The 22,920-nt window shown below is 38.1% G+C and overlaps 1 protein-coding gene across 20 annotated transcripts in view; it reads left to right on the top strand.

The window, feature by feature from the left end:
• TRIP12 (thyroid hormone receptor interactor 12) overlaps nucleotides 1–22,920 on the top strand; it is a 138,556-nt gene that overhangs the window by 15,142 nt on the left and 100,494 nt on the right. The gene's annotated exons all lie outside the window — the stretch shown is intronic.

Raw genomic sequence — 22,920 nt, 5'->3', positions numbered from 1 at the left:
TTCTCTATTTAATTTAAAACTTCTGGTTACGACCTTTTAAGTCCGAGAATTCTTAACCTTTTCTGTCGTGTGGACCATTTCACAGTCTTAAGCTGTGGACTCCTCAAAATAATTTTAAATTCCTAAAATAATTGCATAAGACAAAACTGCCAGTATATCAAATGTTGAAATCTAGTTAAACTTAAATTAGTATGCTGTAAAATAGTAAGACATTTCTTTATTAGCATTTTCAATAACATGATCTAGCAGCTGTTGAAAGCGGTGACGGGTGTAAATGATATTTTGAGGTATCTGCAACAATTGTAATGTGATAGGATAATATCTGTGATTTCTCTTGGTGCAAAGCCAACACTACTGCCAATAATGCTGTGGTTTGTTGCCTATTCAGGATGGAAGGAAATGTTAAATTTCAGTTAGAGGTTAGTGAAATTTTTTTCAATCCAAGTTCATGAACTCCTGATTATGAACCCCTGGTCTAAATTGATTTCAAGGCTCTAATCTTAGAGTTTGAGAAAAAATACTGGCTTTGGCCCAATCATGACTCATCCCTTAGGGGCCAGGGAGTAGCCTCCTTCCTCAGAGGTGAAGGGATTTTTACCCCCTATAAGGCAGGATTCTTTTAGCAGGGAAGAGTGTGGGATAGATGGAATTTGGGTAGGGAATGTTACCTTCTGCCTTCTCCTGTGTGTAGTCCCCCCTCCTTTATTCTCTCTACTGATTGCTTAATTTTCCTCCCAGTACTATCCAGTGTTACTGTTGTCTGCTTCCCCAATGGTAGGTAAATAACCATTGGGGAGAGATTAGCCCTTTCAGTAATTGAGTAGCTGAGTAAGACCTGGCACTCCCATATCCCAACTAGTAAGTCTTGGCCTTGGTGCCCCTCATTCTTCCCTCCCCTCCAAAAAACCGGTGTGACCATTGCAAAGGCTGAAATGTGAGGAAATGTAGGTAAAGGCACTGCTCCGAAGTGCTCTACATAGAGGAGGTGATTCTCCTGGTGTAAAATGACCTGTGTTCGTGTGGTTCCCCGCCCTTGGTTTTTAGATGTGTGGGTACATCTCATATAGTTAATAAACCAGGAGCAGAGATATCTTTTTTTTAATTTGTATATGAGGAATAAAAAAAGTACTCAGTAAAGAATTCTAGTCTAAGGACATTAATGTAAACCTCTCTGGAGTTGATAGTATGCCCTCCCCTCTTCCCCCACCCTACCTTCATTTTTAAATTTTTTTATTTTTCACTTCAGGGCAATCTGCTTTTCCTTCAGCAGGCATTCTTTCTTTTCCTTTTTTTTAAAGTGGGTGGCCCCAAACCTGATCAATGAAAATTCTTGAAGAACTGGTTGCTATAGTTTTGGGTTTTTTGTTTTAACTTAGGTGGTTAATTTTAAAGTTTAAAGCTTTAAAGTTTAAAGGTAATTTAAAAATTTTAAAGTTTCCTTAAAGCAATTATTTCTGACTTAAAAGACACATCAGTGCCTTTTGCACAGTTGGACTGCAAACATCTGTTGATTGAGTACATTTTTACGAGTCTACATATCTAGAATATCTGTCCCTCAGTCTTTAGGTTTGTTAAAGTTTTGATAGAAAGTAAACTAGTACTTCCATTTGGATCACTGGACTTTTTGAGTCCTAGAAGAACTTCTTTTGGAACAGGTAAGTGATAGTATCCATGTTGGATTTAATTATTCTTGTTTTGTTTGCTTTAGAAAAAATTAACAATTGCTTAAATTGATCCATTATTAGGTATTGTGGAATATAGTTGTCAGTTCCTATGTAAATACTTCTGGTTTTCATTTTATTTTTATATTTAATGACATTGTTGGGAAACAAGAAAAAGTTAATGACGTTCTAACCAGTGTAAGGACTATGAAGTAAAAAGCATCATTACTTTATTAGAATAGAGAATAGGAAAATGTATAAGTAGTGAAGAAATTGGATTATCAGTCAGGTTTAGTAAATGCATTAGAAAATATTCCGTTCTACGTAGGAGCCTTTTCATTCTTAAATGATGATTATTTGTCTTTAAAATGTCAGTTGGTTTATAGTACCTTTCAATACCTGTTGGGAAGAGCCTGGCATGTTACATTTTGTTTGTTGACATATTTGAAGATCTAAAAGCAACAGCTTTAGAATTTTCCTTTTTATGCAGTACTTTGGAAGGCAGGAAACACTTTCAAAGCAAAACAGATTTTTTTTAAGCAGCTCTATCCAGATACATAATTCTTATGCCATACAATTCACCCATTTAAAATCTACAGTGTTTTTAATATATTCACAGAGTTGTGCAACCATCGCCATGGTCTAATTTCAGAACATTTCATTGCTCCAAAATAAACCCTGTACTCATTGGATTTTCTGTAAACTTTTAGGGTTAAGTTTTAGAATTGACGATTCAAATGTGATGTACTGTCTTTCTGTTAGTTAAAATCATACCAACTAAAAAAAGTAGCCTTGCCCATTTTGTAGTATGGGACTGCAGATGGAAACTACTTGGTACTTGGATTTATCCTCCAAGGAGGGTTCAAACCCCCTTTTGATAATTTTTCTACTTGAAACTATTATTTGAATTTAAACAGCCTGTTAGCTAGAAACTATGCTTATTTGTTGGCTGTAACAGTGTCACTTGGAGAAGGCTGGATAGGAAACTATTCTTGGAAGATGCCATATTTACTTCAGAACCAAACTCAAGAGTGCTGGTTCTACCTGGTAGGGAGCAGTTTGCCAGTTCTTTTTGATATTTCAAGGTAGAAGTCCAACATGTAAAAATTGAATTTTTGATTGGCTTCTACAAACTTCCATTCATTTTCTTATTTTTTTTAGAAGTTTATACAGAATGTTTTGTTTTGAAAGACATATTAGCACTTTCTATGTTATTGTCTTTGATATGCAGTTAGGTTGGCAGAGTTTAGGTGTGCATTACTTCTTTGGAGTTTCTTTTGTCATTTCATTTGTTGAGGTGCTTTCAGACTTTTCCTCTTAAACTCCCCTCCGGCTATTTCCTGTTGATTCATTCGTTCATTTATCTACCTCCCCAGGCCTCCCCCCTCTCCCCCAGGCCTTTCTGAAGCTGTCTCTCTGTCTGAAATGCCCTCTTTCTTTGCCTTCTCACCCCACTCTCTTCTGGGCAGATACAGGAAGAGTTTTCATATTTCCACACCCTGAGAGATGTATCTCCTCCCCTAAGGAAGGCTTGGATTTTTCTTCTGAAATAAGTGCTTCTGGTAGTAGTCTATCGGTTTTCACTCCACAGTTTTGCTCTTTCACTGGTCTGAGCTTCCCAGAGTTCCTTTGAGTCTTGCCTGCATCCTACCAGACATTCTAACGTCATCATTGCTCACCTTACTTTAAAAGAGGGCCAGGGCTAGCTGATGTCTCAGCACAAAACGAAATCGTCCTTAACCCTTTTGTCACTTCTGGTTTATGCTTCCTGGTGACTCTTTTTTTCCAGAACAGACGCAACTGTCCTCTTTTATGTTTTGGCACTGCTTCCTCTTTCTACCTCTCCTCTAGTTTGTTTTGGCTATTTTTTTATTTGTGGGTGAGAAATGACTGCACATAGAAATTCGGTGGCTGTGGTTTCGTTCAGTTCTCTTTCTCTTGCTTTTACTGCTACTACAAGTTGTATTAGATGTATTTCATCTTAATATTTTTCTCTTTTAAATTTTAATAAAGGATGGGAAAAGAATACTAAATTTTATGATTTCTTGATACTGATTTTAGTGTATTCAGCAATGCTATTGGTACAGTTTTTAGAGTGGTATCTTATTTTAGTGGAACTGTACATGTTATCACTTACTGTTGAATTTTTTTCACTTAGGGTTACATATCGAAAGTTACAAACTGGATTTGATGCATATGAATTTATACTTTTTTAAAAAAGATTTATGTTTTTATCTTAGAGAGTGATCGAGAGAGCGGGGGTGGGATGGGGTAGAGGGAAAAAAATCCCAAGCAGACTCCCTGTGGAGCGTGGAGCCCAATGTGGGGCTTGATCCCACGACCCCGAGACCACAACCCGAGCCAAAAATCAAGAGTCAGCTGCTCAACTGATTGAGCCATCCAGGCGCCCCTGAAATTATACTTTTAAAAAAGGCATCTTACAAGATTATTGGTCTGAGAGTCAGGAAACTGGAATAATAATCTGATTTCAATTTTAGATACTTAAGCATAGATGAATTTCCTTTGAATCTCTTCTGTTAGATATGAGTAATATTTGTTCTTGCTACAACTCTGGGATTGTTAGGATTAAAGAGAGAGACCTATGTTACAAGTATTCATATAGAAAAACAGTATACAAAAACTTTATAGTTTTGTCCTTGTTACTGCTATTGGAGAAAACAGTGAATCTCCATGACTGAGTTAGACTTGAAAGAACATCTGAATTTGGAGGCATAAAAAGGAAACTAGGACTTAAGGATTTTATTTGTCAGAGAGAGCGAGAGCGAGCACAAGCAGGGAGAGTGGCAGGCAGAGCAGGCAGAGGGAGAAGCAGGCTCCCTGCTGAGCGGGGAGCCCGATGCAAGGCTCGATCCCAGGACCCTGTGATCACGACCTAAGCCGAAGGCAGATGCTTAACCACTGAGCCACCCAGGTGTCCCCTCCCCTCCTTTTAAGATTTTATTTTAAAAGTAAACTAGGACTTAAAAAAACATTCAAGTGTTAATTGGATACTGGGTCACCTAGAGTTATTACTTGAGATCAACTACCCATGTTTGTCTGATGAAATCTTTTGAGGATGGAATCAGGAAGCTAAGCCTCAGGAGCAATTAACTGAAGCCAACAGTTCAGATATTCTTAACCTGTTGTCTCTACTGTGTGTGTGTGTCTGCTTTATCTCTCTCTCTCTCAAGACTCCTTCCTAATGTGCCTGTCTTAAACATAATGCCAGACTTTGCACTTGACAGTCTAGGTACCCAATCTGAAGTACCTTTGGGAAGGACTCTGAGTGATCTAGCATAGGTCATTTACAGAGTACTGAACCCTAGTTAACTTGTGGTGGGTGTTGTGGGATAGACTTGTCAGGTAGTATGTTACAGCTTCTATAAGAATCTGTGAGACTATATTGAATAGAGAGAAATAGATGAAACATGGTTGTCTAGTACATGTGTCCCCTTGTAGTATTTAATGACATAACTAAATTTGCAAAATGCTGTGGAGCTCTTCAGAGTTGTAATATGCAGAAACACAGAGATTTAAGGCAAGATTTTTAAAAACTTGAATATACAATATTTCGGGTGAACTTTAGTGGGGCAATCAGAGAAAAAGCGATCTAAACCTTGCCAATGGATAATGAACTTAGAGTTAATTGCCATTTGACTGTAAAAGTATGTATGTATGTATTTAAGATTTTATTTATGTATTTGACAGAGAGAAAGACACAGAGAGGGAACAGAAGCAGGGGCAGAGGGAGAGGGAGAAGGCAGCTTCCCACGGAGCAGGGAGCCCCATGTGGGGCTCGATCCCAGGACCCTGGGATCATGACCTGAGCCAAAGGCAGACACTTAACAACTGAGCCACGCAGGCGCCCTGGTAAAAGTATTTAGATACTGCTCTGGAAGTGTGCTTACTTTCCCACTGTGGGATATTCTAGTCCTATTTTTGCTATTGATTTCTGTTCATTTGTATTCATTGTGGTCAGAGAATATGCTCTGTGTGATTTCATTTCTTTGAATTTGTTGGTTTACTTTATGAGGCCTAGTGTATGGATAGTTTCTGACAGTATTCTATGTGTGCTTGAAAAGAATGTGTATTTGCAGTATTATATTTGTCCCCATTAGGTCTATAAATAATATTGTTCACATCTGTATCCAAACTAATTTATTTTTTGGTTGTCTAGTTAATATCAGTTACTGAGAGAGGAGTTTTAAAATTCTGGATTTGTGTATTTTTCAGTTTTTGTTTTAAGGTTTTAAAGCTGATGAAGAATTGCTGTCTTCCCGGGGGTGCCTGGGTGGTTCAGTTGGTTGAGCATCTGACTCTTGTTTTGCTCAGGTCATGATCTCAGGTCTTGGGATCTAGCCCCGAGTTGGGCTCTGTGCTCAACAGGGAGTCTGCTTGAGATTCTCTCCTTCTCCCTCTGCCCCTCCCCTGCTCATTCTCTCCCCCCGCCAAATAAATTTAAAAAAAAATTATTTTTATTTATTTTTTATTTTATTTTATTTTTTAAGATTTTATTTATTCATTCATGAGAGACAGAGGGATAGAGAGAGAGAGAAGCAGAGGGAGAAGCAGGCTCCCAAGGAGCAGGGAGCCCGATGCGGGACTCGATCCCAGGACCCTGGGATCATGACCTGAGCCGAAGGCAGACGCTTAACCATCTGAGCCACCCAGGCGCCCCCAAAAAAATTCTTTTTAAAAAAAGGGAATTGCTGTCTTCCTGAATTGAATCTTTTATTATCATGAAGGAACTATTTTTTAAAAATTATTTAGTTTTAATTTTTTTTTTTTTAAAGTAAGCTCTATGTCCTTTGTGGGGCTTGAACTCATGAGATCAAGAGTCGCATGCACTGATTGAGCCAGCCAGGCACGACTGAAGAAACCATTTTTATCTCTAGTAATGTCTTTTTAAAAACTTGTAATGTCAGTTTTTTAATGCTAATAAACTACACCAGCTTTTTTTGTCCAGTGTTTGCATGGTATTTTTCTAACTTAGATCTGTTGCTTCTGGTTGAAGTGTTTTGAAAATCCAACTAGACATTGAGTTTTACCATTTTATTTTCTAATTTGGTGCCCTCATTTGAATTTATTGTTTTTCATAGGTGTATGATTCTAGTCTTTGGTTACTTTAAAAACTAAAATAGTATATCTAACAAGGTCTGTAATTAATTGGTACCTTTACTTGCAGAAAACACAAAGACCTTAGAATAGTAACTCAGTTTACCAAGCTCCTCTTGGCTTTAAGATATTGTTGTCATTTTACTTTAATCAGTTCTTAAAACCTTAAGTAAATAGTATAATTTCATAGCATTAACATTCATTTACATTTATCTGTTTGTCACCTTTATTTTCTTGAATCTCAGTACTATATCAAGGTCATTTTCTTTGTATTGCTGGTGGAAAAAACTCAGTTTTTAGTCTGACAAAAGCTTAATTTTTTTTTTAACACTTTATTTATTTGAGAGGAGGGGGGGAAGAGGGGCAGAGGGAGAAGGAGAATCATAAGCAGGCTCCACGCCCAGGGTGGAGTCCAACGTGGGGCTTGGTCCATGACCCTGAAATCATGACCTGAGTGGAAACGAAGAATTGTATGCTTAACTGAGTCACCCTGGGGACCCAAAAGCTTGATTCTTTAAAGATAATTTCATTTGGTATAGAATTCTTAACTGGCATGTATCTTAAGTGTCCTGAAGAAAATAAGAATTCTTCTGTCTTCTGGCTTCCATTGTTGCTTTCAAGAAGTCAGCTGATAGTCTGTAAAAAATTTCCCTCCTTTCCCTTTTGCTGAATATTTTCTCTGTCTTTGGTACTTAGTTTCATTATGACATGTCTAGGTAAATATCTTTTTATTTATCTTGTTTAAATAATCATTTGGGCTTCTTGAATTTAAGGATTGGTATCTTTCACCAGTGCCAGAAAATTCCAAGCCAATAAATGTTTAGATATGCCTCACCATGTCTTCGTTCTTGTACTTCTGAAATTGTGACTAGACATATGTTTGAACGTCTTTTATCCTCATTATTTCTTCTTTATTTTTAATCTTTTGGCTTCTATGCTGCATTCTGTGCAATTTATATCTTAATGCTTTGCCTAACTTTGTCTAATATGCTGCCAGACCTGTCTATTGAGTTTTATTTTTATTCACATATTAGAAATTCTCTTTGGCTCTCTTTCAAATCTTTCCCTTTGAATAGTTTTTTTGTTACCTTTATTACTTTTTTCAGTTTTGGCCTTTGTATTTTAAACATAGAGACTGCTTTGCTTAAGATTTGTCTGATAACTCTTAATATCTGAAATCTGTGTGATTGTTTCTGTTGTTTGTTTTTGCAAATTCTTGTTCACGGTGCCTTGTTTATTTATGTGTACTCTATGTGGTGTTCACTGTCTATAGTTTATTTGTAGATGTTTCCTGAAGCCTGGAATAGAGAAGATGTGCTTTGCTTCTGGCAGGTATTTAGGGGCACCAAGACTTTCCTACCCAAAGTGTAGCCCTTGGGCTGGCATGGGAGCTTGTTAGAAATACAGCATTTCAGGCCCATACCTGTATTTTAATAAGAATCTGCATTTTAATGAGATCCCTAGGGCATTCTCAGGCAGGCTAAATATTAAGCAGCCCTGCACTAAAAAATTGACAAGATTTGGAAAACTCTGGTTTAAAGTATTTTGGATTATTCAGATTATTGAAATTTCAGATTATGACTAGAAATCTTGGCCATACATGTAGAGATTTTCAGATACAGTTTTTTTTTATTCTCTCTTTCCCTCGATGAGTCCCTCTGTCCTCACCGCTTAGCAGCAAGGTGATTTAGCAGTTGGGTGCATTGGGGATTAGGCATATATCTGGTCATCTCAGTCCTCACAGTATAGCCCAGAGTGGTAGTTTGTTTTTTTGTTTTGTTTTGTTTTAATGATAAAGACTAAAATTTGAAATAAGATTAGATTCTTGAAGTTTGGGTTTGGAGAGGCAAGTGGGAAAATCTTTTTAAGGAAGTGATCAACATCATTAGAAAGGAAGTATAAATTCAAACAGTGAGATACCACTACCCCTCCATGAGAATAGCTAACTTTCTAAAAGACTGATAACACCATATGTTGACAAGGTCATGGAGCAACTGGAAATTCTATTCTTATTGGTAGGATTGTAAAATATAGCTGCTTTGGGAAACGTCTTATGGTTCCCTTAGAAGTTAATCATAACCTTCATGATGATCTAGGGATTCTACCCTTAGTATTTACTTAAGAGAAATGAAAGCATATGTCCTTTGAAAGACTTGTAGAAGAATGTTTGTAGCCCCTTATTCTTAATGGCCGAAATCTAGAAATAGTCCATGTGCCCGTCAACAGAAGAATGGATAAACCAAATGATAATCACACAGTGGAATACTACTCAGCAGTACGTACTCATGCACTCAGCCACATGAATGAATCTCAGGATATACTGAGTCAAAGAAGCTTTGTGCAAAAGAGTACACGTTCTTTGGTTCAATTTACAGGAAATTGTGGAAGAGGTAAAACTAATCTCTGGTGAGAAAAATTAGCATGATGGTTTTTAGAGTTGGGAGAAATGCAGGATTGACTGGCTAGGAGCACAAAAAAACTCTTGGGTGATACTCTAGCTTGATAAGGGTTTAGGTTACACATTTATTTAGGATTTAGGTGTATAAGCTTGACAAAATTCATTAAGCTTTATACTTAAGATTTGTGCATTTCACTGTATGTAAATTTAACTGAAAACTTGAAACAAAATTTGCACCCTAGTTAATGATACAAAGTATAATGATGTCTGCAGCTTAATTTGAAATGCTTCAAAAATAGGATGGGTATTTGGCCAGACAGACAGGGATGAATAGGTAAATAAATAGGGATACATCTGTGATAAAGGAGATTAGCATACTGCTACTTGTAAAAGCGTAGGTGATGGAATTATGGGTATTTATGGAACAATTCTCAAGTTTCTGTATTTTGAAAATTTTCATAATTGTTGGGGAGAAGTTGTGAGTGAGAAGTAAAAAAGATTACAATGAGTTCAGGAAGGGAATTGGATTTGTACAACTAGCCTGTTTTCACACATTTTGTTCAATTTGTATTTGTGCTATTTTAAGAGTGGTAAATATTCTTTTGGGTGGCTCAGATGGTTAAGCGTCTGCCTTCGGCTCAGGTCATGATCCCAGGGTCCTGGGATCGAGTCCCGCATTGGGCTCCCTGCTAGGCAGGAAGCCTGCCTGCTTCTCCCTCTGATTCTCTCTCTCTCTCTCTCTCTCTCTCTGACTCTCATGAATTAAAAAAAAAAAAAAATTTTTTAAATGGCTTTTAATTTTTTGATCATTTTATTTCAGCTGAGAAAATTTTGTTTAGGCTAGAAATGAGATCCGCTGGTCCATAACTACTCAATGTGCCAAAGATTGTTGGAACTCACCATCATTGCTGTTTGTATCCACTTACATATGTGTAAAAGATCCAGTGCTCAGCTGAGAAGGGCTGTTGTTAATATACTTTATTGGTCCACATGGGCCAGTTTACTTTGTTTTCATTGTATTCCATGTTTACATGTTATTTACATGTTCTTGCTAAAGGTGCTGTTAGTCAGTACTTGAGATTTAGCAGGACGCTGACGTGCAGACTCCCTGAAGTGGAGGTGTTTGTCTTTTCGTATGGAGAACTGTTTAGCTCCACCGAAAATAATTGGGTGAAGGGTTGAACTGATTCTGCATCCTCTGGAGTTTGCTGTTAGGCAGTTGGATCTTACAGTATCAGAAGACTTGTGCTCAGCTTCTATAAGGAAGGAGTACTTCCATACTTAGAAACTATGGAAAACAGGGCTGTAGCACGATGTATAGGGTCATTGTGGCCATTTCTCAAATGATGGGGGACAGGGTTTGTTTTCTTTTGTGTCTACCTCTGAAAGGCACGTCTTCTTTGATAATCTTCCAGTGTGTTAAGAGTTGGGAGGCAAGGATTTAAAGGATGAATGAATGAAATGTAGGTTGACACATTTAGGTCAGGGATGATTTGTTCTGTATCCAGAAGCTTAATTTTTCTCATTTCTGATAAAAGTGAAATCTCTATGGACATATTTTTTAAAAAAGCAAGTGGTAATGACTCTGAAAACAAAAGCAAGTCTCCTTTCCCTTCCAAAGTTCCTAACAACATATATTTGGGTGCTTACTCTTTCTGTGAGAGACTTATTCTGGAGGATTTCGAACATACACAGAAATAGAACTGTCTAATGAACCTCCGTGCACCCAAGACCCAGATCCTACACTGTCAACTCCTGGCCAGTTTTTTCACCCATACTCTTAGCCCCGCCTCAATTATTCTGAAGCAAACTTTGGTTGTTACTTGATCTGTATATATTTCAGTCCGTTTCTTTGAAAGATGAGAACTCTTTTTAAAGACATAAGCTTAATCCCATGACTGTACAATAAAAAATAGTTCCTTACGATCTGTAAATATCGTGTTCACAGTTTGCATACTGCATTTTGTTTCTGTGTTTCTTAAAACTTAATATGTACATGCTCTCTTTTTCCCCCTTCTTTGCAGTTTGCTTGCCTTTTTTTTTTTTTTTTTGAGAGTGCAAGACAGCACACGTGTGTGTGAGACTGGAGAGGGCACGCGGGGCGGGGGGGGGGGGCGGTGGTCTTAAGCAGGCTCCTTGCGCAGCGCATAGCCCAGTGCAGGGTTTGGTCTCACGACCCTGAGATCATGACCTGTGCCGAAGTCGAGACAGATGCTTAACTGACTGAGCCACCCAGGTGCCCCTGCTTACTGTATCTTCTAAATGTTATACTTTTAGTTATTTTTATTAACCTGATGAGATCTACGTATCTTCATTTTATAGATGAGGAAACTAAGCCTTTGATAAGTAATAAATCTCTCCCAGGTAACATGGTTTATGGTAGAGCCAGAATTCAAACTGATTAAAGCAATAGGTGCTTTTTACAAGCTTCCCTCTCTTCTTTACTGTTGACATTTAGGTATATATTTCTGGATTTTCTTCCCCTTACATAGGTACAGACAAATACATAGAATCTTTCCCCCTGTTTCGTTCTTGTCCTCTGGTCTCAGCTTAAAAATCTCTCTTCAGACAGGTATTACCTGATGAGTCAACCTGAAGTAGCTTTTTCCTGCCCACTTCCTGTTGTTCTTTGCTTTGTCCTCTCTTTCTCCTATTCCATCTTCCACGGTACTTAGCACAAGGTGCAGATAACTTGATTAGTTTTTGTCTTCCCAACTGAGCATGAGCTCCATCCAGGCAAAGATTATGTTTGTTGATGCCTGTCAAGGCTCGCAAATATTTGTTGCGGGAATTAAGTAAGTTCTGCCCTTCATAGGAGTGCAGTATGTACAAATCTGCCTCTTTGTTTTTAGAACCTCTAAGCATGCTGTAGACTTGCTACAGTGCGCTTATTTAACCGTTCCCTACTGAGAACATTTGGATTCTCTTCGGTTATCCTCTCTGGTGTACAGCAGCTAGCATCTTGATTACATACATCCTTGCATACTTGTGCAAGCGTTTCTATAGGTTAGATTCCCAGAAGATTCCTAGAAGTGGAATTGCTGGATTCTAAGAAGATGAGTGGCAGTTTTTAATTATGGGAAGGAGGAGATTCCTGTAAAGGTTGCAGAGGATTAGGTGATACGTAATGATAGCAAAAAAATGATGGAACCTGTGTCAGTTCTGAAACCTAGCTGATACTAGAATAATGTAAGGAGCTTTAAAAAAAAAAATCAGCTTGATTTCCCTTTACCCTCATTCTGATAGGGCCCAGGGATCGATATGGAAAAAAAAAAAAAACCCTTTAGGTTTGGGAGCAATAGCTTTAATATTTTCCTTCATTATAGGTTTGTTACTTGTTCTGGCTCATTGTAGATACAGTCATTATACTTATTTTTGGTAAAAATGCTACTATTTATAGAAATGTGGGGCACTGCTCTGTAGAGTATGTAACATTCTAAATATGAGGTTTTTTTTTAACTTTTGAAAAATATTTTCTGAGACTGTTTCCAAATTTAGATACATTTCCTATGACATGATTTTAAACAAAAATTTGGCACTATGCACTGTTCTACCTTGTTACAGTCCATATCTTGTCTCTTCAACTTTGAGTTACATTTTTTAGTTTACTTTGCCTTGAGCCTAACCACAAATTTAGTAATATTTGTTCCTGAAAATTCTCCAGGATCTAACACTGTTGATTACAGGTTACATATTGTTGCTTCAAGAAGTTGGTACCAATCCATGATTATCACAGTGTTGAAATAGTTTTTGTTGTTGCAAGGAAGGCTAGGTAGACTTTCTAATACAAGCAGTGTTAAAGAAATTAACCTCTTTGATTTCATTATTATGGTGGAGTTTGCAGCAGTGACAACATGTATTGAAAAAAATATTTTGAAAGTAATTTGCCTTATTATGTGTGTCCCTGTGCTCTAACGGTCATTTACCAAACATAAAATTATTTTTGTCCACCGGGAGCACCTTGCTGTAAACTACAGGATACTTTGTGTTTTACTTTAAATAACTGATTCTTACGCAGCAGGCATCATTCTGTCCCTGGGTGGAGAGAGGCATTTCCCTAATTACTCCTTCCTCCCTCTCTCAGTAGCTCTTCTCTTTTGATTATCCCTCTGTGTGATCATGGTGTTACTAGGTCTTTATAAGGAAGAATTTACACAATATACTCCATTTAAGAAAAGCTAAAATAAATGTTAGGTTAGAGTGTTAGAAAATTTAGAGCAGAATCAGATTTTAGAGATTATCTAGTACGTAACCTTTCCCTTTTGTCTCTTCATTCCTGGGTAGGTGGAAAAGAACATCTTTAAGAGGATGCACTAGCCAGCAGGATTGCGACCTCTTAAAACTGGGTCTATGAGCCATCTTTGGCACATGGGCTTAAACTTGCTGACTCTAGTCTGTAATCCCTGAGACCTTAACAACTAGAAGGAAACACTCTATTAAATGCAGTTAGTATTTTGAAGGATTATGCAAGTGATAGGAGCTAGGACAGGACCCATATTAGGGAATGAGGTGCTATTTTAGAAGTAGCTGGGCTAGATTGTATCTGTTTCTGATAAATCGATCATAGTACAGTGTTCCACAAAACAGACTTTGGTGCAGTGATGGATATGAGATCTCTGGCTCTTTCAGTGTGTCATTCTCTGTGGTCTGTGTTTTTAGGCAGTTAAAACTCCATTTTCTTGGAAACAGGATTTGGATTACGAAATTACTTTCTTTTTTTAATAAACCTGTATCTGGGGTATAGAAACCTTTGAAAATAATCAGATTTTGAATTTTTCTGCAGTTTCTACTAAAGAGACCACGATTTAAAAAAAGAAAATGAGAAAATAATCTGCTAAAAATGGGTAGTTTTTCATGTATTTTTTTTTGTTATTTTTACCCACTGTCATCTTCTGTAGAGTTAAAATTACAACATACGTAATTGTGTAGAGAATTTTTTGAGTAGGGAAATAGGTACATGATTCAAAATATAAAAGGTCTCAATGGGTCCTGTTCTAAAAAGGTAGATGATTTAAAAAAATTTTTAAATGTATTCTCTATAGGTAATATTTAAGCCAGTGATTACTTATTTATACAAAGTTATATATGTAGATGTATTCCGTGCCCAGCATTCTGTACATGCTTTTTCGCTTAACAAAATCTTGACAGTAGTTCCACTTGAAATGCATAGAGCATTTTCCGTCTCAAAATCTGAAGGTTGTCTTCCTGTTTGATAATCAGTTTTTTAAAATTGTGCAATAGTATTATTTTTTCCTCTTGTTTCTTTTATTAATCATGTCCTTCCTTTTTGTCTCCTTCATTTGTTTCACCAATTCGAATTTCTTCTTTGCCCTGCAGTTAATTTTCAGTTTTGCTTTTGGTTGTTCTCCCTTTGAGCAGAGTGGATCATCTCGGTGCAAAGCCGTTGTGCTACCTTTGGCCTGGTGGTTTAGTGATCGTTTGCCCAGCTGATCTTAATTTTGGAGTTGGCTGTTTCCCTTACCTGCTTCTTTCCTGGTTCTAGCCCGTTTTTTGTCTTGGTTAATCAGGGTGCTGTTAAATACAAGTGGTGCACCTGCCTCCTTTTTAGTAGCCACACCTTCCTTGCTACTCTGGCTTGTGAAACTGGCCCCTAAGGAGGAGGTGCTTTGATCTTTTGTTGCCCTTGCTCTATAGTTCTTAGTTTTTTCAAGGAAAAGGTCATTGATAGGAACCCTTAAGATATTCTTCTTACCTTTTTCTTCTTAAAAAAAACAAAACAAAACAAAAACTCTGGGATCTTTACCTCTTTCCTGTTTTTGTTATAGGGTTTTTTTTATTATAGATTTTATTGTATCTGGCAAATGGTCTTGCATGATTTAGGGTATAGTCCGTTTTTCCTCTAGTTTCATTACAAATGGGATTTTCTTATGCATCTTTTTTAAGATTTTATTTATTTATTTGACAGAGAGCTAGAGCAGGAACACAAGCAGGGGGAGTGGGAGTGGGAGAGGGAGAAGCAGGCTTCCCGCCAAGCAGGGAGCCCAGTGTGGGGCTCCATCCCAGGACCCTGGGATCATGACCTGAGCCGAAGGCAGCCTCTTAACCAGCTGAGCCATCCAGGCGCCCCAAGATGAAGTGTTTGTTGTAGGCACTTTCGTTTCTAATTTGTACTTTGTAAATGAAAGTATAGTATAGAAATTATTCAGAGTTCAGACGCTGGTGGTTCAGGTGTATTCTGTTTCCCCTCTGTAAATGGATCAGCTGTCAACAAATCAGACAGAAAGTGGTTGAATTGGTGTTTTGGAGTAGAATGGCGTAACAGAAAATGTACTTTTCACTGGCATTCTGGAGAGCTGGATTCCACTGTTAGGTGTGTCCCTAAATAGATGTACGCTCTTGAGCGGTTGACTCTTTGGATGAGGATTTCCTCTTGCATAAATGAGATAATCACATCAGGTGTGGATTGACACTTAGGTTTATGGATCTTCTTACGTAGGTTCTTAGTGCTGCTGGGCGGTCTTCCTTGCTCATAGTCCGCCCAATTCCCGGTCCTTCATCAGGGAAACTCGTTGAACTCTCCATTTCTCTTATTTTTCTCATACATGTTAGTCACAGATTCAGTCCAGCTAGGCATGCGCTTCCTTGCCTTCATTTATCTTATCTTGCCTTGGAGATTGATGTGCCTTTCTAATTGTCTGAGGCTTATACTCTTTTTTTTTTCTCTTTTTAAGATGTTATTTATTTGACGGAGAGACACAGTGAGAGAGGGAGCACAAGCAGGGGGAGTGGGAGAGGGAGAAGCGGGCCCCCCCGCCGAGCAGGGAGCCTGATGCGGGACTCGATCCCAGGACCCCGGGATCATGACCCGAGCCGAAGGCAGACGCTCAAGGACGGAGCCGCCCAGGCGCCCCTGAGGCTTATGCTCTTAGTTCTCTTTTTCTTCCTGTAGCAGACTATACCCGATTTCCAGCCCTTTCAGTAAGATTTTCCCTTAAATACATAAACGTGTTCAAGACTTATTTTTTTTTTTAAAGATTTTATATATTTATTTGAGAGAGAATGAGATAGAGAGAGCATGAGAGGGGGGAGGGTCCGAGGGAGAAGCGGACTCACTGCTGAGCAGGGAGCCCGATGTGGGACTCGATCCCAGGGACTCCAGGATCATGACCTGAGCCGAAGGCAGTCGCTTAACCAACTGAGCCACCTAGGTGCCCAAGACTTACTTTTTTAGAAAGGAAAATCACACACATTCCTGCCCATGTGTCCTTTGTCAAACCTGCCTGCCCCTCCTTCGTTGACTGTCTCTTCTGTCCTCTTTATAGTCCAGCATTTAGTATTTACTGCCCATTGAACGTAACCATACGTTCTCCTCCTCAAATCTGATGGACACTTCAGTCTTGTGTGTCCTTTCTGTGACCTTTGAACTCTGCTTGTCTTATTCCTCTCGGTGTCTGCAATACCACCTTCCTGATTTTTCCACCATACTTTTTGTTTTGTTTTATACCTTCATTGTTTATTCCTCATACTTCAGATGAGTCTTTGATTCTGCTCAACTGGATTCTTCCTTTTCTGTTTTCCTTTGATTTTAGTGTTTCCTAAGGTTTCATCCTGGGCCTGTTCTTCTCTTACTCTGCATACGTTTCATCGAGGAGGTGAAATCTCCTTATTTTGGTTTCAGCCTACCTTCTGCACATTGATAATTTTTCTCGTCTACACATTCACTTAACTACTTAATTCCAGATCCTTATTTCCATCTGTATACTGGAACTCTTTACCTAGATATCCTACATAATAAGTCAAACTGGACACGTTTGGCATTAGACTTCATTTTTCTGCCCTATATGTTTCATTTGGTAATGTTACTACCATCTCTTGTATGATTTTCTGGAGTTAAAAGCATAACTTAAAACAATAGAATGAACACATAGTAAAGACTTTATTCATCTCACTAATTAATGAAGGGGGGGACCTCTTAGGGTGAGGCTGGTTTAAAAGTATTTGGGGAATTGGATATTTATAGGATATTTAATAAAGAATTGTAGAATAATGGGGCGCCTGGGTGGCTTAGTCGTTAAGCGTGTGCCTTCGGCTCAGGTCATGACCCGGGGTCCTGGGATCGAGCCCCGCACCAGGCTCCCTTGCTCAGGGGGAAGTCTGCTTCTCCCTCTCCCACTCCCCCTGCTTGTGTCCCCTCTCTCACTGTGTCTCTCTCTGTCAAATAAATAAATAAAATCTTCAAAAAAAAAAAATTGTAGAAAAAGATTACTGATGCCGCCCAGGGTAGCAAACTGCAGTCTTTGGGGTTATCTTGTCAGCTGTTGTAGAAGTTATTTCTATTTCCACCAGACACAGATCTGCAAGGCAACATGTGAATTCACTGTCCGAACCCCTCAGTGATAGTATATAGCAAAGTTAATGCTCTTCTTTCCTAGAAAATTAATTCCTGTTAAGTACTCTTTCCTTTGACATTGAAAGGATATGCTATCTTTACATGGCTTAGATCACTTTCCTTAACCCTTGTCACCAGAGCAAGAAACTTGAGTGGCATTCCTATTCCTGTGCACGCTGAAGTCTGATAACCACAGACCTATATTCTCTTTTCTGATTGTGTAGATTTTATAGTTTCAGTGTTTGACTGCCATCTCTTCATTCTGTCTTCCATTATCAGACCCTCATTTATTCTTAGATTTATGTGGTAGCTTTATAGTTGATCTGCCTCCATATCTGTAGATCTCAAATGCAAAATTTTGAGTTTTAGGCCCTTCATGATACAGATTGGGCTTGTTTCCAGGTCCAAGTTCTTCCCAGATCTCGTGTTTGAGCGCTGTTAACCTACTCAGCGTTCCTCCATTGTGACTTCCTCATTCCTCTGCCCTTCTCATGTCTCTGTCTTTTTAAGCTGGCCCCTCAACCTGGTGAGGGCAAAGTTGAGTCACCTTTTCTTCTCTGTTTACAGTGTCACTTTTGATACTGCTTCTCAGATCATTTAGTGCATTTTCTGACAATTCATTTACAGAATGGTCAGTTAAACTGATTTTTTTTCAAAGAACTATGAAAGGATTAGAATCTTCAGGATATGCTCCAGACTTGGAATGTCATGGTTCTCTAATGTTTGACTCTTTAAAAAAGGTAAATGTAGAATTCATTTTTGTTTGTTCGGCCATATTGATATAATCCTAAAGGGCATGGACTTTAGGTCAAGTCTGTGTTTGAATGTGGCCTGGTTACTCGTTGGCCTCATGGTGTTAGGATTTAACTAAGTTCCACCGTTTCTCGGAAGGAAGGTAATTTCCAGTACCTATTTTTTGTAAGGTTGTTGTAGAAATTAGATGAAAAGGTACTTAGCCTGGTACATGGTAAGCACAGAGTAAACTTTATCTATAGTTTTTATTTTAGTTTTCACTTTAAACCCTGCATCTTTCCACTAAATATTGTTTTCTAGTGTTAAAATATATAATTTGAAAATACTACTTTTATGTGTTGTACAACATTCAGTATTCCATCATGACGTTGGATTGGTTTTGATGCCCCTACATTGAAATAAATGCCTAGCTGACATTCTCACGTCACTTGGCCTTTTTCTCTGTACCCAGTGGCTCTTACCCCCCCCTTTCTGCTCCTTGGTGGTTGGGGATTGTTTCCTGTCTCTCAGCACCTCTCAGCCCCTTGCTCTTAGGAAAGCTGAAAGGTTTTTCATTCCTGTTTTAAAGATAGTCTTGTTTGAAGTCCTTGGCATTTTTATTTATGCAAAAATGACTTCTTATGTAAACAAGGGTGACTTCTATACTATTTTATTGTGGCGTTGTTTAATACTACCACTGGGGAGTTTAACTTACCATACTTGCTCCTAAGTCTTAGACTTTTTTTTTTGGATCTAGTATATGGAGTTTTTCACATTTGCAGTTCTGGATGCCATTGCTTGCAGTCTGAAAGTCCATATGCCGTATCTTGTTGCATGCAGGCTACTTAATTTTGTAATACTTCCCTTACCTTATTTATAAAGTAGGAATAGTAAAATGGTTTGTAAGGCTCATTGGCACCTTTATATTTTGCTTAATAGAATCGGAGGAATAAACGTGTTATGCAGTTGTGTTTATTACTGTTGTGATTAAACTCCAGTTTCAGAATCTGAAGCCAAAGCAAGTCTTGTTTGGAGGACCATATCTAAATAGAGGGCATTAGAAATGAGGGTGGCAGAGACAGTGGATAAATTCACTTTCAGTGTCAGTTCTGGAAGCTGGAAACTTTTCTGCAGACACCCTGTGTGGATATAAATGTTAGCTTTTTTAATGTTACTGTCTTTACTGTGAAATAATGCAGTTTTTTTTTTCGGTTTTCAGTGTTGTCACTCAAATAGGTAATAGGTAGTGATTACATGAATAAACACATTAGGTTCTCTTTGGGGCTATTCATGACTCCGTTTTGCATTACTAAATTGGAGATTTGCTTTCCAGTCTATCAAATGCCCTTCATGTGATAAAAATTCTGCATAAATACTAACCTCTGTGGTATTCCTTTCATACTTGACCATTTGATTAGGAAGAAATTGCACATCCTAAAGTTAATTTTTGCAGTCTCTCTTGGTGTTCTGAGTTTTACACTAAATGAATGGTTGAATTTTTTTTAAGTTTTTCTCCCCTAACCTTAACCTCTCTTCTGTGATTTTTGAAATACAGAATTAGAAGGAAAATCACTTTCCAAAATGACTGCAGTTGAAGTTTCTTTGAAAGAATACCCTTTTTATAAAATTTTAAGGATGAATTTTTAAATGTAGGTTAATAACGCAGTTCTGTTTTTCTTGAAAAGGTTCTGTTTGCCTGAAGAACTAAGCACTTACTTGTTTTATCTACCTACCTATCTATCTGAGAAAGCACAAGCACGGGGAGTGACAGGCAGAGCTACAGTAATAGGCTCCCGGCTAAGCAGGGAGCTTGGTGTCGAGCAAGGAGCTTGGTGTCGTCCAGGACCTTGGGATGATGACTTGAGCCGAAGGCAGACTCTTAGCCGACTGAGCCACCCAGGTGTCCCAGAACTAAATACTTTTTCACATAAAATTCAAATGCTGTTTCACCTGAACAGTGAGTAAGTTTGTTGGACACTTAGCTGTGAACAAAGTCACAAGATTTAGTCTTGAACATACCCATTAGTATTTTTATGCTTCTCCTATTGAGTTCAAAGTCCTATATGTCATCTATTTTATTTTAGTTCTCTAGGAATTAATATCAGAAGTTTTCTGTGACAAAAGCTTGGTGATTATTTTCACAGAAATGAAGGTAATAGAAGAGTAGTATGTTTATAGGACTTGATAGTTAGGGTTACTGATAGGCTGGACTTAAAACTTCTAGTTTCAACATGATGATGGAATCTTTTGAGTTCATATTCATTTCAGGTTATTAAAACATTCCAGCAATATAATTTTTATATTGATGTAACTCATGTGTGTTTTAAAATTTAATTAGTAAAATACATTAGGCATAAGTAATTGGTTAAGACAGTACTGAATATTCATATAATAAGGAAAAATCATTGCTTGGTAAAAACTTTTGGCCTCTTACCTGGAGCCAGAGAGGAATTAAATTTGATTGAAGTTGAGGTGGTGGTGATCTCCAGAAGGGTTAGATCTCAGTATCAGGATTCAGAGACTTGAACTTTTTTGGTTTTGTCTGTAATGTGAAGAGTTGAACTTGCTTTTTCTGGAGGGTCCCTTCCAGCTTTGGATTTATTGGTAACCTGGCAGAGGGGGTGGTCCTGTATGTATTCTATGTTAATCTTATATTTACTTTCTGGGATTTAAACTTCACAAAGTTTAACAGAACCTGTCCTCCTTCCTTAGAGATCAATTTAGGCCGTACCTGGCTAGCTCAGTCAGTGGAGCATACAACTCCTGATCTTGTGGGTTGTGAGTTCAAGTCCCATGTTGGGTGTAAGATTACTTAAAAATAAAATCCAAAAAAAAAGATCAACTTATGCTTTAAAAACTAAAAGCATAAAAAATGCTAAAAAAATTTATCGGTAAATAAGTGTCTTGTTACTTGCCACCCTTTCTCTTGTAAATCTCAAGAATTACCCATGAGCAGGCCGTGGTCTGATAATGGTACTGGTGGACAAGCTCTGAAGATGTTGAGGGTGTTATTTAGATTACTTTGGTAACTATAGGTCAGAATAACCAGTGTGACTTAGACTCCTTTGAATGACTTAATACCCCGTGACAGGCAGTATGCATTTAATAGCAGGAAATAGGCAGGTGAGATCTACCAAACTTGTTTAATAATAGTCTTTGCATTTCAAAGTGAAAGCAGCAGTATCACCCTGTTTCCTGTGTATCCATGCTGTTTAGGGTCTAAGTGAAATGGCATTGTGATGTTTGAATTGGTGAAGCTTCTTGGGTGAATTCTGAGTAGAACGGCTTTTACTTAATTCTCTAATAGGGAGTTGTTCTCTGGTGCAGTCCGGTAGGAGAGCTCTTTTAAAATGTCTCCAGTTTCTGCACCCACAGAATCGGAATCTCTGAGGGCAGAAGCCAGGCATTCATATTTTCACAAAGCTTCCCAGGTTATATTGTGAAGTTCATCCATAATTAAAAAACTGTTTATTGTGTTTATAGCAAAATTCACTTTGAAACTATATTGCCAGAAATGTAAGACTCAACTGGACAGTGGTTTTTATGGTGAAGTCTCCCTCAATATGTTGTTTTGCCACCAGTATTTTTATTCTGAATAAGCATTGATAGTAATAACAGTAATAATTAACATGTACTGCACCTTTGCAATACCAGAGGCACTGTGTTACATGGTTTGCGTGGATTTCTCATTTAATCCTTCCATCTGCTCTAGGAGGTAAGTTCTTTATCCCCATTTGGTAGACGGAAGCACAGAGAACGAGTTGTGTGGAGTCAGAATTCAGACTCAGCCAGAGGCAGTGTAACTCCAGAGCCCTGCATTTCTAACTCCATTGCTAGAGTGACCTACCTTTATGGCTTGCAAAAGGTAAATAATAACAATGACTCCTTTCATCGCAGACTTCAGACCCCAGGTCCTCTTTCCCAACAGCAGGCAGTGTTTCGTTTTTTGTTTTTTTTGTTTTTTGTTTATTGTTTTTTTTAAAGATTTTATTTATTTATTTATTTGACAGAGCACAAGTTGGGGATGGTGGGGGGGAGCGGCAGGCAGAGGGAGAGGGAGAAGCAGGCTCCCTGCTGAGCAGGAAGCCCAATATGGGACTCTGTCCCAGGACCGAGATCATGACCTGAGCCCAAGGCAGACGCTTAACTGAGCCATCCAGGCGCCCTCAACGGCAGGCAGTATTAACAGAGTGTTTTATGATTCCTTCCATCAGTTTGCAATGTGTAGACAATATATAAGGATACATACTTGACCTTTTAAATATACATACACAGCTCGGAGTTTTATAGTGTTTACCCTCTAACATATCTTGGGGGGAGATCTTTCCATATTGGTACATGTAAATTTAATTTTTCTCTTTCTCAGTGTTTTCATACTGTCTCCCCTTTTTTCTTTCTAAAATTGGTGGTAATTACATTAGTATGAACTTTCTCACCAGAGTTTTTTAGTATATTAATTGATGATGTGGGCACATGTGACAGAAACAGTCCTTTTCTACTGATTTGGGTCAACTTGTAACTCAAAAGAAAACTCACTTCCTGTTACAGGCAAGCCATGGAATCTCTTAAAACAAAATCTAGTAATAGATTTAGTCATGATTGATTTGCATTCTCTTTAGCACCAGTTCCTGTAATGTCACATTTGTTCTCTTCCCTCCCAATAA

Source organism: Zalophus californianus, chromosome 3, assembly GCF_009762305.2.
Source record: "Zalophus californianus isolate mZalCal1 chromosome 3, mZalCal1.pri.v2, whole genome shotgun sequence".
Lineage (NCBI taxonomy): Eukaryota > Metazoa > Chordata > Mammalia > Carnivora > Otariidae > Zalophus > Zalophus californianus.
This window is presented reverse-complemented; position numbering and strand designations above follow the sequence as displayed.